Here is a 5,583-nt window from a genome sequence, read left to right as displayed (position 1 = left end):
CGGGAGATCATGTTACCACTGCACTTCCAAAGGAAGATCTCCCCAGCCCCGCGCCCCTCCCCTCTGCGACCCAGCTCACCTCAAACGCGCATCCACTCCCAAGGGCAGCCGCACACAATCTAAAAAACCAAACAGAAACGCTTCGACCCGCTTGCCACACAACACCTTGGTACGGAACCACCGCCTTGACCGCAATCGCCTCACCTTCTCGGACCTCTCGTCGCCATGCGTCATCTCCCCTCTGAAGGCTGATTGCGGCACCTGCAAAAATCCAAGCAGAAAGGCACCTGCTGAGAGGCTGCAGAACTGTCAAGCTACCCACACCAATCCCCGTTTAAGACTCGCACCTTTTCCTCACCAGCTCACCTACCTGGACGCCATCAGATCCAACTGCCATGTTCAAGCTTGACCACCACCTGCAAGACCCAAACATGGGTTGTTCATGACTAACTGCAAAGCCCCAAAGAGACACATCGCTACTTCAGCGCACCTAACATTGCTCACCCCGTGCAGTTCCCCTCTGGTGCCCGGATCCCGCTTGGCCCACCACATGCACCCTCCAATATTATTGCCGTATTGCACTCACAGAGCCACCAGTCACCACTTCCCTCTACATACACCACGCACCAACTCACCTGCTTACAGCGCTATCCTCTGCCCTCCTCCGTCGCCCTGCACGACTCCTCCCTCGGCATCTGCAAAAATATCAAACAAGTCCCCTCAATGAACAGCAATAGCTTAGCCATTCCACAGGCCTTGTTCCCAGGTAGCAAGCCCATCGAGAGCCCAGCTAGGCCTGCTCTGCCATCTGAACACCGTACACCAAGCATTACGCCCGACCCACATCCAAGCCGGAACGCCCTTGAGATGTTCTCTGCTCCGCTGAAGCAGGAGCTCCCTCTCCCAGACAGCTACCATCATCCCCTGGGAAGCCACAAAACACCGTGGGAATTCTTTTTCTCACCCACTGACAACGGCCGCTCAATCTAAAAGGGCCACACATCTTTTCCCCCAAAGAAGCAAGGCACTTTGACACATAAGCCATAGCCCCTCATTGCTCCCGTGCCACCTTGCCCTGACTCGACACCCCCGGGCAGGGCGGCTCCAAGCCAAGACACCACAACCACAGACGAACCCTACATGGAACGCCAACAACAACACGCCTCAAAAAACAAGCCGAGTCACTCGGCGAGACCAACGACGCACGTACAGAAAACCTCCATCCGGGAAGAGCACGCGCAGAACCCTAGCGTGCTCCTAGCGCCACGCCACAAAACGACGAGACCTTCGTGGGTGGGGACAAGCGCTTCCTCTCAAAACTGAGAAGACGGATGCGCAAGCAGCCCGCCTTCAAGACCTCAGCCCCTGAAGATGCAAGGAAGAAGTGCCAGTCCCTAAAAGCGACAGCTAGCGAGCAGAGCCGCTCACGCAGCTGGGAACGGCGCGGCACAAGACCACCGGCCAGAACCATCCGAGACGCCAAAACGATCCACGCCGGAAGCTTGCGACACCAAAAGAGAAGCGCCCGATGGGCGCCGTGCCCACGACTAGGGCCTCGCCGGGCCCTAGTAACGCTGCCGAGGCACCGGCCTCGATCCTACGGAACAAAGAACAACCGAGACCCGAGGAAGGTCAAACGCACCCAACATCAAACACACAGACGCGCTACACAACAACACGCACAGCCTGGAACCGCCCTGCCCGGGGCACGCTGCCGTCATATTGCAGAGGAACCCGCTCCATTCCCCTGCTCAAAGGGGACCGCTTCCTAGACAACCCTCTCCCCTACGCTCTCTTTAAAACCCCTTCCTGCCACAGACAACCGTGCCCCCCTCGCTCCCCCAACCCCTTCCCCAGCACCGTTGCCTCAACTTAGCTTTCAAGGGGCCGAGAGTCTCCCTCTTCCCTTCCTTCTGAAGGACAAGCACAAATCACTCCTCCAGTCACCAGCTGCCTCTTCGTCATCTGAAAAATAAAAACAATCACAAGCCCCACACAACAGCCCTGTCAGTCAGCATCCCATCGCTCTACAAAGACCTAGGCCGCTGCATCCGTCTACCTCAGATGTGCCCAGCTGCTCCGCTCACTTGCTCTGTGGCCGTGCCCACCTCACACTGTTGTCCTCCCTTGCGGCCCCTAGGGATACCGGGAGATCATGTTACCACTGCACTTCCAAAGGAAGATCTCCCCAGCCCCGCGCCCCTCCCCTCTGCGACCCAGCTCACCTCAAACGCGCATCCACTCCCAAGGGCAGCCGCACACAATCTAAAAAACCAAACAGAAACGCTTCGACCCGCTTGCCACACAACACCTTGGTACGGAACCACCGCCCTGACCGCAATCGCCTCACCTTCTCGGACCTCTCGTCGCCATGCGTCATCTCCCCTCTGAAGGCTGATTGCGGCACCTGCAAAAATCCAAGCAGAAAGGCACCTGCTGAGAGGCTGCAGAACTGTCAAGCTACCCACACCAATCCCCGTTTAAGACTCGCACCTTTTCCTCACCAGCTCACCTACCTGGACGCCATCAGATCCAACTGCCATGTTCAAGCTTGACCACCACCTGCAAGACCCAAACATGGGTTGTTCATGACTAACTGCAAAGCCCCAAAGAGACACATCGCTACTTCAGCGCACCTAACATTGCTCACCCCGTGCAGTTCCCCTCCGGTGCCCGGATCCCGCTTGGCCCACCACATGCACCCTCCAATATTATTGCCATATTGCACTCACAGAGCCACCAGTCACCACTTCCCTCTACATACACCACGCACCAACTCACCTGCTTACAGCGCTATCCTCGGCCCTCCTCCGTCGCCCTGCACGACTCCTCCCTCGGCATCTGCAAAAATATCAAACAAGTCCCCTCAATGAACAGCAATAGCTTAGCCATTCCACAGGCCTTGTTCCCAGGTAGCAAGCCCATCGAGAGCCCAGCTAGGCCTGCTCTGCCATCTGAACACCGTACACCAAGCATTACGCCCGACCCACATCCAAGCCGGAACGCCCTTGAGATGTTCTCTGCTCCGCTGAAGCAGGAGCTCCCTCTCCCAGACAGCTACCGTCATCCCCTGGGAAGCCACAAAACACCGTGGGAATTCTTTTTCTCACCCACTGACAACGGCCGCTCAATCTAAAAGGGCCACACATCTTTTCCCCCAAAGAAGCAAGGCACTTTGACACATAAGCCATAGCCCCTCATCGCTCCCGTGCCACCTTGCCCTGACTCGACACCCCCGGGCAGGGCGGCTCCAAGCCAAGACACCACAACCACAGACGAACCCTACACGGAACGCCAACAACAACACGCCTCAAAAAACAAGCCAAGTCACTCGGCGAGACCGACGACGCACGTACAGAAAACCTCCATCCCGGAAGAGCACGTGCAGAACCCTAGCGTGCTCCTAGCGCCACGCCAGAAAGCGACAAGACCTTCGTGGGCGGGGACAAGCGCTTCCTCTCAAAACTGACGAGATGGATGCGCAAGCAGCCCGCCTTCAAGACCTCAGCCCCTGAAGATGCAAGGAAGAAGTGCCAGTCCCTAAAAGCGACAGCTAGCGAGCAGAGCCGCTCACGCAGCTGGGAACGGCGCGGCACAAGACCACCGGCCAGAACCACCCGAGACGCCAAAACGATCCACGCTGAAAGCTTGCGACGCCAAAAGAGAAGCGCCCGATGGGCGCCGTGCCCACGACTAGGGCCTCGCCGGGCCCTAGTAACGCTGCCGAGGCACCTGCCTCGATCCTACGGAACAAAGAACACCCGAGACCCGAGGAAGGTCAAATGCACCCAACACCAAACACACAGACGCACTACACAACGACACGCACAGCCTGGAACCGCCCTGCCCGGGGCACACTGCCATCATATTTCAGAGGAACCCGCTCCATTCCCCTGCTCAAAGGGGACCGCTTCCTAGACAACCCTCTCCCCTACGCTCTCTTTAAAACCCCTTCCTGCCACAGACAACCGTGCCGCCCTCGCTCCCCCAACCCCTTCCCCAGCACCGTTGCCTCAACTTAGCTTTCAAGGGGCCGAGAGTCTCCCTCTTCCCTTCCTTCTGAAGGACAAGCACACGTCACTCCTCCAGTCACCAGCTGCCTCTTCGTCATCTGAAAAATAAAAACAATCACAAGCCCCACACAACAGCCCTGACAGTCTCCGCTCACCTGGCTGCTCCGTGCCCATTCCGGACGAGGACGAACGCCATCCCCTGCGGCCCCTAGAGATACCACAGGATACACAAAGTTACCGTTGCTCTGCCAAAAAATGAAGAACGAACCACACCAGCCCCGCGCCCCTCCCCTCTGCGACCCAGCTCACCTCAAACGCGCATCCAGGCCCAAAGGCAGCGGGCACACAACCTGCAAAGCCAAAGACAAACGCTTCAACTGAGTGGCCGTACGACAGACACCTTGCTCTCAAACAACAGCCTGGCCTTCAACCCCCTCACCTCTCGGACCTCTCGTCGGCACGCGGCGTCTCCCCTCCGAAGCCTGCGTGCGGCACCTGCAAGAACCCAAGGAAAAAAGGACGGCTCAGGTGCTGCGGGAGTCTCAGGATACCCGCACCAACCCCCCCATCTCAGACACGCACCTTTCCCTCGACAGCTCACCTGCCTGGCCTCCATCAGATACGGTTGCCATCTTGAGGCTCGCCCACCACCTGCAAGAGCCAAACACATGTTGCTCACAACCACCTGCAACGCGGCACCTCAGGACGAATCGCTACGCTTCAGCCCACCCGTCACCGCTCACCCTGTGCGATTCCCCTCCGGTGCCCAGATCCCGCTCGGCTCCTCGCATGCGCCCAAAGAAAAATTACCACAATGGGCTCATAGAGCCAACAGCCACACCTTCCCTCTAGCTACACCACACACCAACTCACCTGCTGACAGCGCCGCCCTCCATCACCCTGCACGACTCCTCCCTCGGCACCTGCCAAACCGATGTCAAACAAGTCACCTGCATGCACGGCCACAGCTGAACCACGACACAGGTCTCGATCGCATGTAGGAACACCCCTCGAGAGCCCAACTAGGGTGGCTCTTAAACATGAGCCCAATACATCAAACAATAAGCCCAGCACACAGACAAGCCAGAACACCCTTGACATGCTACCTGCTCAGCTAAGACTCTAGCTCCCTCCCCCAGACACCTACGGTTGTTCCCTGGGGGCCCACAAAACCCAACAGGAATTACTTCCCTCACCCACCGACAACAGCCAGTCGATCCAAGACGGCTGCAAAATTCCTTCCCCCCCTCCCCCACCCCCGCAAAGCCTGGGCGCATCCCTAGATGCCAGCACCACCCACCTTGCCCTGACTCTACATCCCCAGGCAGGGCGGCTCCAAGACAAACGCAGAACAACGCTACACAGAACGCTACAGGCAACGCACCCCGAAGGATGAGAGGCAGCTCTCAGAACGACGACACCCAGACGGAACCCCCCGTCCGGCAAGACCGCCTGCGGGACCCCGACGGTGACGTCGGCAGGCCCTACGGCAACACCAGAGAACGCCAACAGCTTCGCGGCCTGTGACAAGAGCTTCCTCTCACAACCGAGACCACAGACGCGCAACCAG

The 5,583-nt window shown here is 58.3% G+C and overlaps 2 long non-coding RNA genes across 4 annotated transcripts; both read right to left on the bottom strand.

Moving 5' to 3' along the window:
- Positions 1-202: 202 nt before the first annotated feature.
- On the bottom strand, positions 203-1,848 carry LOC135317988 (uncharacterized). 2 transcript variants are annotated; one of them, XR_010376514.1, is made up of 3 exons: positions 636-1,848; positions 371-416; positions 203-261 (listed from the first exon to the last, which is right to left on the bottom strand). It is a non-coding gene; the product is annotated as an uncharacterized LOC135317988 (long non-coding RNA). The 2 variants fall into 2 exon arrangements; XR_010376513.1 differs by having other exon boundaries at positions 209-287.
- A 386-nt stretch (positions 1,849-2,234) lies between these two features.
- On the bottom strand, positions 2,235-4,147 carry LOC135317993 (uncharacterized). Of its 2 annotated transcripts, none has more exons than XR_010376516.1 (4): positions 4,019-4,147; positions 2,782-2,841; positions 2,517-2,562; positions 2,235-2,433 (listed from the first exon to the last, which is right to left on the bottom strand). It is a non-coding gene; the product is annotated as an uncharacterized LOC135317993 (long non-coding RNA). The 2 variants fall into 2 exon arrangements; XR_010376515.1 differs by having other exon boundaries at positions 2,235-2,407.
- Positions 4,148-5,583: the final 1,436 nt, after the last annotated feature.

Source organism: Phalacrocorax carbo, chromosome 28, assembly GCF_963921805.1.
Source record: "Phalacrocorax carbo chromosome 28, bPhaCar2.1, whole genome shotgun sequence".
NCBI classification, from domain to species: Eukaryota; Metazoa; Chordata; class Aves; order Suliformes; family Phalacrocoracidae; genus Phalacrocorax; species Phalacrocorax carbo.
Note: the sequence above shows the minus strand (reverse complement) of the source record. Positions and strands in the feature narration are given on the sequence as shown.